A 12,569-nucleotide genomic window follows, 5' to 3' on the forward strand; every position below is an offset into this window, starting at 1 on the left:
GGACCGGCCGCGGCGGAGATTTTAAATCGAATTACTTCAAAGCGAAATGTTACCCAAGGTCACCGCTCTTTTTTTTGGACTGCGCGAAAGGGTGAAAGAGGCTCTGTGAGGGGTTTCGAAGAAAGGTGGCTCAAAATTACTAACGATGCGCGCGGTCAACCACGTTGCACCCTCGATGAGCCGCAGTCCTCCCTTTTCTCCCTTTTCTCCCTTTTGCGAGGATCTCAAAGAGAAAAGGGCTGAAACGAGCAACCGAGGTCCTATTGTTTCAACGTCTCGCCACTTCTCGCCCGCCATTATTCGCTTTCTTGGCGCGAACAAACGTTATTGCTTATTAAAACAATCGCGTCTCTCTTATTACTGCTGAACCCAGAAAACGAGAAGCATAGAGCCTGCGTGTAATATATTACTATATCATGCCAACCGCTAGGTTGAAACACACAAGTGTAAATTGAAATATCTAGTATAAACAATATAAACGTAGATAACGCGCTTTTTGAACTATTCTAACATGAAAACTAAGATTAAACAAATGCAAAAAGCTGCATAAAGTAATATTATATGATCTTCATTAGTGAGAATGAGCAAAAATGAATAAAGAAAACATAAACATGTTTTTATTATAATAAATTTATAAATTATTAGGTAAAGATGTTTATATTTTTTTATATTACAATGAAAAATTGAAAATTCAAAAGTTGATTAGTTTATTATATTAATGCCAGCAGTATAAACTGCGGAGCCAAGTCAAAAAATTAAACATGCAGAGAAAATTTTTTTTAAATATATACATGTATATTCATCTTTTAATATTTTATATTAAAAAAGTAAAAACTATATAATTGAGATGTTATATCGACGCGCAACCTTATCAGAAATTTTATTCCAAATTAATTCCCTCGTAAAATTGTCATTTATTAGATTATCTATTACAATGATTGGTTTTGCAAAGCGTAACACGCAGTACGAAGATATTTCAAGAAGCTTTAAACTAATAAACTTAATGGTAGACGAAACGGCCATGTCCTTTGTAGAGAATAAGGAATACAGGGGAAGTTCCACGTGGTTCGACCACATGTAGGGTTTTGCGGGTACACGTAAGTACTCGAGGTAGATTGCGTCAACGTAGAAAGACATTTGGACGTCGTAGTTCTGGCAGTCTCTAAAAGGGGAGCAAGTGGAAAGGCTAGTTCTCCCGAAGATTCTGTCGTGTGAGTGCGAGCACACCCACGTAACGATTCGACCATCCACGCCAAGTTTCTCTCTCTCTCTCTCTCTCTCTCTCTCTCTCTCTCTCTCTCTCTCTCTCTCTCTCTCTCTCTCTCTCTCTCTCTCGTTTCGCCTAAGCGCGAGCTATTAGAGTGGATCCCTGCGAATTTGCACGTGGTCGAAGTCGCAGGGAACCGCGAAATTCCTTGCGAAAGCAAATCCGGAGTAAATCGACTGCTTAATCGAGTGACGTGAAATTTGAATAAAGTCTCGGGATCCGATAAATACGGAGCGCGCCCGCCGACTCATCGATTCGAATTATCGGCGCGATAAGCCCGCCGACGGTGAGGTAAAAACGAGCAAAAATTTAGAACGCGACGTTTCACACGGCGAACCTTCGAAGCCGCGATTTAATTGCTTTGGAAGATAGCCGTTACGGCGACACGAACCAATTAAAAAAGCAAACGAAACGGCACGATATGAAATTCGCAATTAACGTTTAAGTGGTTGAAAATAATTTTCAGGAAGAATACTTTTTTTTTCCTCCCCCTTTCTCTAACTGAATCTGATAAATTTTCTGAATGAATAGCCTTTACGACACACGCAATGCCCATATTGCACTTTTGTTATTTTCGTGTTTTCTTTTCACAACGTGCGTATTATAAAATTATTTTCTTTGTTATCTCTCGATACTACAATATATAATTTATAATTTCATCATTTCGATGGAATTATTGTTGTGATACTTGCATCTACTTATTAAACATTACACAGTATCTACATTATATCTGTATAAAAACGTTTATTCATGATATTATTACGTTATTAATCTTTAAGATCTATGCAGTACCAATTTACGATGATGAAAACGTTACGTAAACTCGCCGATCATTTGCGGTTTGATAGAACAAATATGCCAAGCGTAATCGAAGAATGTTATAACTTGTTGTTTTCTTGCGTTCTTTTAATAGTTCGATAAATGTAGTTTTTTATCATGTAAGTAGACATTATTCAAGCGTATGTGTAGTTGTAATCTTTGCAGATATTATCAATTAGAAGTATTGTTTCGTAGAACTAATCATGATATAATGAGCCATACGTTATTGAAATGAAACATATGTAAAAACAAAATTATAATTCCGCGCGTATACAATTTACATTTACGTTTCTCTTCTTACATTTTTCAAACAAATTTGTTTCAAAATATTCGCAAACTGCTGATTTAAATTACTTCAAAATTAAAAAAACATTATGATTTTTATTTATATCAGAAGTAAAGATTGGTATACGAATAAAATGGCATTTTGCTAATAAATTATGCTATTGAAAAAGCCAATCATAAATTAATCACAAATTTTCTCTAAAAAGTGATTTACTCTAACCACGTAATTACTTATTTATTTTATAAGAAGTATAATGGAAATAATTAGTATAAATTTCCGTGAGGCCAATTATACTTGGTGATCCGTTTCATATTTAAATGGCTGTATCAACTCTCACTATCGATTATACTAAAAATTTGTTTGGAAAAAATTTGTCATATGAAAAAAGTAAATCCAAAAAAAAAAAAAAAAAGAAAAAATGTTAAAAACAGATCATATTGCCCGTGCAGTTACGTCGCTTTTCATTCACGTGTCTATGAAATATTCACATAACGCGCACACCGCTCAGCTCTTTGAAAATATTGGAACGCCCGGCGAGTCTCACAAAACTAATAACTTTAATGAACGCGTGCGGTGCTGCTTCTTTTACGAGAGAAAGAGAACGACGCGGGCAAGGAAGACATTTGCATGAGGCACGTCCGCATGCGTGGGTACGCATTCGAAGTAGATTGCGCCAGAGGTGGTAGGACATCTGGTGCTCCTCGCTTCTCCGCGTGACAGAAGCGGAGAGTGCCCGCTGTGCAAATTCTCTTGAACATAAGCAAGAGGGAAAAAGAGAGAGAAATAGGGAGACGTTCCATTTTCGCGCAAAGTGCTGTCGCGTCTTTTCCGCAGCGAGGGAGGGCAAGGGAAAAAAAAAGCCCGCGAGAGTACGCGTTTAGTTCTCTCTCGCAGGTGTTTCTACCAAGGTATGCAGAACCCCTACACACGTGTCTGTCGTCCTAATGCGGTTGTTCGGGCGCGAAAGCCCGATATTACGAATTCTTTAATATCTTTGAATTCCGGACGCGCGAGACATTCCAAAGTACTCGGAATCTCAAAGTGGTTCTTATTTATTAACTCCGTTTTTACCGAGAAATCACAATTTTTTACAAATAGCGAGGAGAGATGTTTAAAAAAAAAAAAAAAAAAAAAAAAAAAATACAATTTAGGAATATGTATATCAAACAGTAAATACGTCGAGTGAAAAAAATCTGTTATTTATATTCATATGCAATTTATACATTCAAGTTTATACATTTTCATGAATCTACTACATACATTTATATGAATCTATTATATGAGAGATTCTACTGTAGCGAGACATCTATAAAAAAATCCTTCAACAGTGACATCACGTTTCTCTCTCTCCCTCTCTTTTTCTTTCTCTAATGCTCCTCGTATAAAAAGCACCTAAAATTTCTTGAGAGCCTAGTCTTACATAACGAGGTTTGTCACGGTCGCATGTGAATTCTCTGGAAGATATTTGAAGTTGATTGCGTCGAGGTGGTAGGACATCTGGTCCTTTATATATGCCGAGCGTTTGCATAGACCGAAATTTCTTGAAGGGGAGCCAAGCAGGACGAGACCTCGTCGTGAGCTTAAAACGTCTCCATTTCGAGCAGGCACGAATCCACGCAGATGTTCCTTGCCCGGATTACGCCAGTCTATCTGTAACGTACTTGTTTTTTTCCTCTCGAGAGAAGCGTTCTCGTCATTGTCGCACGCGACACAAAGAAAGATACGCGTCTCGTAAAAGAGAAATTAATCAAACTAAGTCATGCAAATTGCTATAAGTCAATATTATTTCCCACGTCTCAATTTTTCTTTTGTAAAAATTTAGTTAGGCTGAAACGTCTCGTTACAATTTTGGTAAACTAAATTACGCCATTAATGTAAAAATCAAATCAAATTTATGCGAAAGGAAATGAGGTTCTCTAAGTATTACTTGGAAAGGGAAGTCAATCTCATAAACATACTCGACAAAAGTTGTCTCGACACAGTCAATGACATAATGATCGTAACTGCGGTATTATCGGCGCGCGCTTGTGTCTTTGAAAAATTCTATCTCGGACAACATGCCAATCATCGTAAACGTGGGCTGCAATTCATGCGCGATGAACGTACCCATTACGATCATCTACCGAGCATAACATGATTACATAATTCATGTTAAGCAACAATTTCTTCTCGATAGATACTTATCGTCGAGAGGAGAAATAAACTTCCTCGAGTTGCAGAGCAAAATCTTAGCCGCGAGAGAAGGGTTTTGTTGGGTCGGTCAAGTTGTAGGACGCGTTCATTCTTTCGATAAAGAATAAATTGCGACATGTATGTACGATGCAAAGATGTATTATTTCCGAGGTCGCCGCGTGCACGATTTCAACTGCGACTGCTGTCGGATAAAGCATTGCGTCCCGACATGCAACCGGTCTGTGTGACATGTAAATTTTCTTCGGTGACACACGCGTAAGTCTAACTGTCGGACGTGCAAGTCTTCGACGAAGCATGCCATGCGCGTTTACGATGCGATCGATTCGATCGTAAATAAGCATCCTCGACAAGCATACAAGGGACGGAGAACGGAAGATGTTACCAATACGAATGTAGGATCAAGACTGTAGGAAATGTATATTTTGAAAAAAGTAATTTAAAATGTAATATTGTAAAAAAAAAAAATCGAGTCGTAAATCTGCAATCTGTGTTCAAATTTCAGTAATCAAAATATTGACAGTTAAACAAATTATCTAATTATAATCGCGACTACAAGATATTGACATGCAAAATCTTCTCGTTAAACTTCATGGAGATTAAATCACTCGGATAGTCACATTTCCATTCATAGCTGCTGTTAAGACTAGATGAGGCCATATATTTCAATTTGCACTTGCTTAATATGAAGATTCCATTCAGCAAACGTGAGACGACCGGATAAACGTACTCGACGCTTGTGAACCTAACGAGAATTTTTTCAAGGTCCCTCCCTATCGCAATTTGATGGCGTAGCCCGATTACGGAGGTGGCAGAGCGACGACGAGATTTTAAAGTACTAGATGCACTTACACGTGGACCCCCGTTAGCACGACGGAGACGAGGTAGAGACGTGAGAGAAAGAGGCAACGCGAGAGGGGAGGGGGAGGGCCTCGGGGTTCAGAGGGAGAGAGACAGAGAGCAACAGGTTGCAAGAGTAGAATTCGCGGATGTCAACGCGGCAGGACGCGAAAGAGCGATTCAAGGCGAGCTTTGCGAGCTTTTCTCCATCTCCTTATGACAACTTAAATTAGACCAGCTGGATCTGTCATCTAACTGTCGTTTAACTTTCGTCGTGGCCTACTTCCGATCGAGATCACCATCATCCATAATCCACGATCCGGAATATCAGAATTATTCGTTCCATCTCGTTCCATTCCCGTTCGTGAGATAATATATATTGCTCTTGAATATTTCAATTTTCCATCGTCCAGAGGCGCGTCGTCGTCGGGCAATCAAAAAGTGATGGAATTGGTGAGCAGCGGATGCGAGGACGGTACGACGCGCGGATGGGAAGATAATAATTGAGCGTAACTGAATACATTGTCCGCTCCTCCCTCCCTCGCTCCCCTTCTGTGTCCACGCGCAAGGGATTGAATTTTTCAGGGACGCAACCGGCGCCCACCAACTCCAATGCGTATCGATTTGATATACAGTTTACGTTCTCCTCGGCGGTCTTCTAGAGGTATCTTGCTCCGTGTCTTCGTGCAAACTTCTCATCGGCGCAGTATTTGCCTTGATTCGATTCGAGAGCAATCGTAAGTGTACAATCGCTAAGTGTGCGTTTAACCCATCCCCGGCCCTGCGGCAACGGCGGTGGGCGTCTAATCGTCCGGAATGGATTCTGACCGCCCTCGTAAAAGTGCTGAATTAATGAACGTTTCGATGGCGCGGCCACGAAAAGCACCGATCGAACGAGCTCCGCCGTTTTCACCCTCTCGCCAGTACCCTTTGAGATTTTTGTAAAAACAAATTAATTCGCACAAATAGAGATGTGCCATCGCATGTCGTGATATACGATATGCTGGATTAATAACGCCAGCATGAATTGTACATATCATTCTAGCAAGATTCCACTTAAATTACGCTTAAATAATTGATAATTTTATCAGATCTTTCATATTAAAAATGCACATACTATAAGACCAACTTTTTCAAGAGTTCTTATACTATCGTAAAAAATCCTACAGGTGTCTAGCAAGCTTAGCTAAAAAGAAGTATGATGAAGTGCATTTGTATCAATGCCATTATTTTTATAATATAACTCGCACTCGTTCGTCGGCGACTGATTGTTGATGAATATAAATTGGACGAGTGCCTTCTCTTTGTATGTACAAAGAACAATTTTTCTTGAGTGGCCGAGCTCTCTAAAGAGAATTACAGAGTTAACGAGCATCCCGAGACTTCAAAAAATATACGGAATATACGATGCTTTTGCATCTTTCTGGCCAAAACTGAATCTGTTTAATTTAAATTAAATCGCTCGTTAAGCGATACTCGACCACTACCATTGTGCGTTAATAACCACTTTCCGGCTTCCGCGATATAATCGATCTGTCATGAGAGAGCTGATTCCGAAATTGCACAGCTCGATTAGCCCGATATCAAAGCTAACCGCCCTCGCGGCTAATTACGCGGAATCGAATTCCAAGCGCTTCGCGGAGAAAGTGGAATTAATTAAAGAGCGATATTTTTCTTGCACAGTCTTGTGCTGTCGTTTGCAGAACAATACAGATATATTGTATGACGCGTGATAAATAAAATGATAACGAACCTCAGAAACGACTTCACGTAATTGACATAATCATAATTTATCATGAAAAAAATAAAGGGCAATAAAAAAAATGAAATATGTAAATATGTACCTTCTTCTTCTCACCGCTTAAATAACGTTATTTACTGTTAACTTCTGTGTAACAATAAATATGTTCATTTTATTTATCCAATAATATTTTTATTGTCCACTTTCTATTTTAAAATCAGTTCGTACTTTATCTCGAAATAAATCTCGTTTACGAAACGGCAAGGGAAACCGCCAAGTTCACATCCTCTTTTAAAGGGCCTCGCACCCTTCCTTAAATCTCCACAAACTCACAACAGCGACGACGGGGGATCAATTAGCTCGGAATCCAAACCAATGTTTTCGTATAAAAACGTCGCTCGAAAAAAAAAAAAAAAAAAAACCACGAAAAATAACGTTTTTCGTAAAGTTCCGTAAAAAGGTTATACTTTACGGCGATATATACGGCGCGTTCTCGTTCGTAAATTACAACGAGAATAAAAGTAACCGAGGGAAGGGTCGCCGGCACGCGTGTCGTGTTCCGTAACTTATGAATTCCGCGTAATTAGGTGGGCAAACAGCGGCGGCAGCTGCGCGCGTAGATTTTGTCCGCACGAGACAAGAGAAGAAGATGATCGTCGACGAAGGAAAATTAGATGCAAAGAGAAAGAGAGAGAGAGAGAGGAAGGGCAAGAGCGGTGGGACGGAGGGAAGAAATAAAGCGGATAAAACGACAGAGGCGGAAGTGGAAAAAGTCTGCGCGGAGGTGGGGACGGATTCCCAGATGGAGATAACAGAATGGGTGGGGTAGGTAGGTAGGTAGGTAGGTAGTCAACGCGGACGGCGGGTGAAAAGAGGGTTCAAACTACCTCGCTTCATTTCCATAAATACTGCCGTAGCGACTGTCTGTATAGCGGGTGTCCGCTCTCTTGCAAGAATAAAAGTGGCGAACGAGCAAAGATCCTTAGGACGTCGCGAGAGAAACGAGAAGACGATCGTGGAGGTGTCTTTAAAAATCTAGTTTCCTCAAATAATTGATCGATAAATGAATCCACGTCTTTGTCAAACTTGACAGTAAAATAAGATTGTAAAATTGGAAATTGACGATTCATTAAAACCAAAGGAATTAAATACTTAGCATTACTTAAGTTAAAAGAAGTATAAAACGTTTCCAACGTCAAAGGTCTCGTTATTTTCTCAATGCTACGCCTCTGAATATCACGGTGCGTTACTGTGCGTCGCGACGACGATGAAAGATGTATTAAAAACAGAAATGAGAGGTAAGGAAAGGAAGACGCGGGGGCGGACAGCGAACAGAAGCCGAGGCGGAAAAGAGCCGCCTGTTAAATTATCCTTCGCCGCAATTATCGCGTTCCGTCTCGTCTCCTCCGGCTCACTTCGTATTCCACTCTTGAATGTCTTTCCTTCCCCCTTTTTTTTATGCCGCCGTCTCCTCGTCTCCCTTCATCCATCAACCCTCGTTCTACCGTGGCTCTTCGAGCGTCTCGACCCGCGGTGCTCTTTACTCGCGGTAAAATCAGAACCGTTGTAAATATCGTCTTTGAGCGCCTTTTCTTCCATCTCTTCTTCTTCTTCTTCTACTTTCCGCCAATTAATTGCAACATTTAAAAAACGCGATCCCGCAGCGTAATGTTAATTGACCCGCGTCGTGCCACTATTCGCATTTAAATTCACTACAATGCTTCACTTAATATCTTACTGTAACTTAATATCATAATGTAAGAAATGTAAAAATAATGTAAGAAAACGAACAGCGTTAACCTTATATATATATATATATATACCATCATATATACCATCTTACAATTAGTTCCTTATAAAAATAACTTTTGTAATTTATAAAGTACAATACTAACATATAATATTTTGTTACCTCTCATATATCGAGATACTTGACGTAATATGTCAATAATCAATGCAACGAGAAAATAAGACTTGAGGACTTTCAACGATAGTTTCATAACTGTGTAACGAGAGAGATTAAATTACGTTAGAGATTTTCTGCCGGTTACCCCAGATTTTAATTTTAATAATACGCTAACGGTTTATCAGGAAATACGAGCCGCACTCGTAAGTTTGCATAATTTCACTCGAGAAGCAGGAACATAATTTTTCTCTTCTACGTTCACTCGGCATCTTAAATGTCCTTTCTCCATAATGAGGAAAAAAAATAACGGATAATAACAGCAGCCTCACATATAATGCAATTTTTATAATAATTTTTATACATTTAAATTAGAACCGGTTTTTCCAACGTCGGTTAACTTTAACCTTGGTTTAAACTATATATCTTCGTTTTTTACAGACAAGTTTTGAAGGTTGGAAAAACCGGTCCTTATTTATTTAAAAATATATTCCCTCCGTCTTTTTTCTAATTAGAAAGTAAAAATGACTCGGAGATGGAGGAAAAAAATTATGATATTACATATTTTTAAAACTATAAAATAACTGTTTGTAGTTGAACATTTTGCTTGAATATTTTTTAATAAATAATCTATTTATCTATAATTTAAGCTATGTATCTGCATTTAAAAAATATCAAATATTTATTTATATAATAAAAACAAAGTAAAATATTCATTTTGAGCGTTTAGAATAATAATTAATTAGAATAAAAGACTAATTAAAAACAAACAGAATAACAAAAAACTTAAAAGAGAAAATGTATGTTATAAAATATAGAAGATACACAAATAACATCCATAAGGATCATCACGTCTTCTCGGTTAGCTATAATATCGACATCAAGCATAATATCAGTCATCTTCGTTACCGAGTTGGATGGAGATTAATTCCAATTACACGTGTTACTCTGAAATTCAAGTGAAAGCCGAGATCGGGTTACGCGGTATATTGCAACCAACAGCAACAGGAGATATTCATGGAACTCGGTTGTGATGTTGCGATGCAAATCGAACGCGTGCACACAACGATAATCGAAAGATAACAGATACCACATTGGAGAGAATCATATTTTTTTCTCAAAACCGACAAGCTGCGCAGAACTAAGCGTAAATCCGCAGACGTATAAATAGATGAAACTGCAGCGCAGAAGATTGCGTATAAAACTTTCAAGAGAGCCAAGAGCGAGATAGGGTTTAAAGAGAAAAAAAAAGGGAGTAGGAGGGAGGCAGGGAATCGCACATTTCGAGGCGAGCGTTTAAAATTGCGAGAGAAACGGCGACCTGAATATCCGATACGAACGGCCAATAAATAATAATTCGCACCTCGTAGGATAATTTGAATCTCGGCCGGAGAAATAACGAATAGTAACACGAGTCGTGCGCGAAAGAGAGAGGAGTAATACGCAATAATTCAAATCCCGGGCAATTTTTCTCAAGCGAAACGGGTAGGTACGCCTGGTTATTTGTAATAAGGCGGGTAGAAATGAAGAAGGTCGGGAGAGAGAAAAGAGATGACGGGAGGAAGAAAGGAAGGAGAGTGCGCAAGAAGATGTGCACGCGTGCGAGGGAGAGATAGATGAAGAGAGGGCGAAAGAGAGAGAGAGAGAGAGAGAGAGAGCGAGAGACGAGGATATGGTGCGCGGGTATATACCCCAGGGGTGTGATAGTCGTACGATGTATGGTTATTGGGCGGCTGGCGGCATCGATTCTCACGACGAGGGAGCCACAGATCACCCGGAAACTGAAACTCCCGCGTCGTACCTGCATCTCCTCCTGCGCTTCTCGCCCTACACTTTCTACCGCCGCCTCCTTCTCGCTTCCTTCTCTACGTAAAGCCATCCTCGATGCGCTTCCTTCCCCATTCGATGGCTAAATAGTTTATTAGCAAGTTATATACAATTTTCCCTCGGCGCGCGCAAACCATCGTAACTCCGAATCGCGCGATCCGTAAAAATTCCAGCCAGCAAATATCTTTGCAGGCACTCACAATCGGAAACTTATGTATCGCAGATAAATTAATCAATTCACACACGCACGAAAAAAACGTTCATCATCAGGCTAAACATCATGTTGTATTCCAAAAAAAAAAAAATATATATTTTTATCCATATAATCCTTTTTTTATTATTATAGGTAAATCCCGGATTAAATTGTTTAGTTTTCTCTTTTTCTTTTTTTTTTTTTTTTTTTTTTGAATATTCTTAATTCTCGTAAATCTCGAAAATCGATTCATTAATTTTAAGCGTATTTAACGAAGGATGATTTTGCGGAATTTCGCATATATCGCAATGTTCGACAAATAAAGCCGTTGATCCCTAATGCGGCCGTGTAATTTTCCACTGTTCCACGTACAATTTGGTGAAATCTAATCTAATATTGTACACGCTGTAATATGGCAGGGATATCGAGCCAATTAGATGACAATACGTAATTATTGTGGCGTAATGTTCGCTGCTATTTGCACGATGAAAAGCGAAAAGACTATTTGCGGCCACGCCACGCAAATTTCATCGCAATAATCGCGTATAAAGCATTTGCGTATGAATCGTAACTACAACGACCGTTCGCTTGTGTGAAATTTAACTGTAGACTGTATAATTTTTGCAGAAATATCATTCGGGATGTTACGTTAATGAGATAATTTAATATACAATATTTTACAATAAACGTCAAAATAATACGTAAATACCTGCGTAAACTAACAATGTTGAAATCAACAATAGAAGCGAAAATTCCAGCGGAAATTAAATTCACGCAGCACTTTTTTTTTTGTATATGTTTGTTAAATTAGATACAGAGTTCAAAGCTGCTTCAAATCATAAAAATTTTCTAGTTTTAAAGTAAAAAAAAAAAAAAAAAAAAAACTATTTTAAAGTAACGCTATTGACAAACATAGTAATTCGTATTGCGTAATTCTTCTTGTACCACGCCATCCAAATATCGTACGTACCAACGGCATCACGTTGCATTCTCAAGTTGCATTCGACGCAACAATCTCACCAAATTCCGAGAGCTGACGCCCGGAGCAAACAACGGCACGGCTGCCTCATGCGCGTTCGCGTAATTCTAGGGGACAATTTGCCGAAATCTAATCTAATATCGTACGCGCCAGAGGGGGATGCGAGGTCAATTGCGCGGCAATATCTCTCTATATCTCCTCTACCCGTGTGCAACGTTTGTCAACCTTCTCGTGTTTGCGCATCCGTAAGTAATGCGAGTGCCTCGCCGCGGAGAGCTGATTCAAGGGGTACGGGGTGTTCAATTGCAACATCGCATGCATCGAGGATCAACACGAAGTTTGCGATCGCTCGATCTGTCTCTTCCCACCCTCCCACGTCAAATTGATCATATCTACCTAATTGCGCATGGCTTCTCTAACCATTCTGAATCGCTTCGAACCGAAATCGAGAAGCAATTGGCCGCGGTTTGACTTGCTCCAGATCAAACGTCGCTCCGTCTTAAGATCGATGCCGATCGATGTTA

General features: G+C 39.3%; 1 protein-coding gene across 17 annotated transcripts in view; it reads right to left on the reverse strand.

Moving 5' to 3' along the window:
* LOC140664093 (protein muscleblind) overlaps positions 1-12,569 on the reverse strand; it is a 378,997-nt gene that overhangs the window by 67,510 nt on the left and 298,918 nt on the right. The gene's annotated exons all lie outside the window — the stretch shown is intronic.

This window comes from Anoplolepis gracilipes, chromosome 3 (genome assembly GCF_047496725.1).
Source record: "Anoplolepis gracilipes chromosome 3, ASM4749672v1, whole genome shotgun sequence".
NCBI classification, from domain to species: Eukaryota; Metazoa; Arthropoda; class Insecta; order Hymenoptera; family Formicidae; genus Anoplolepis; species Anoplolepis gracilipes.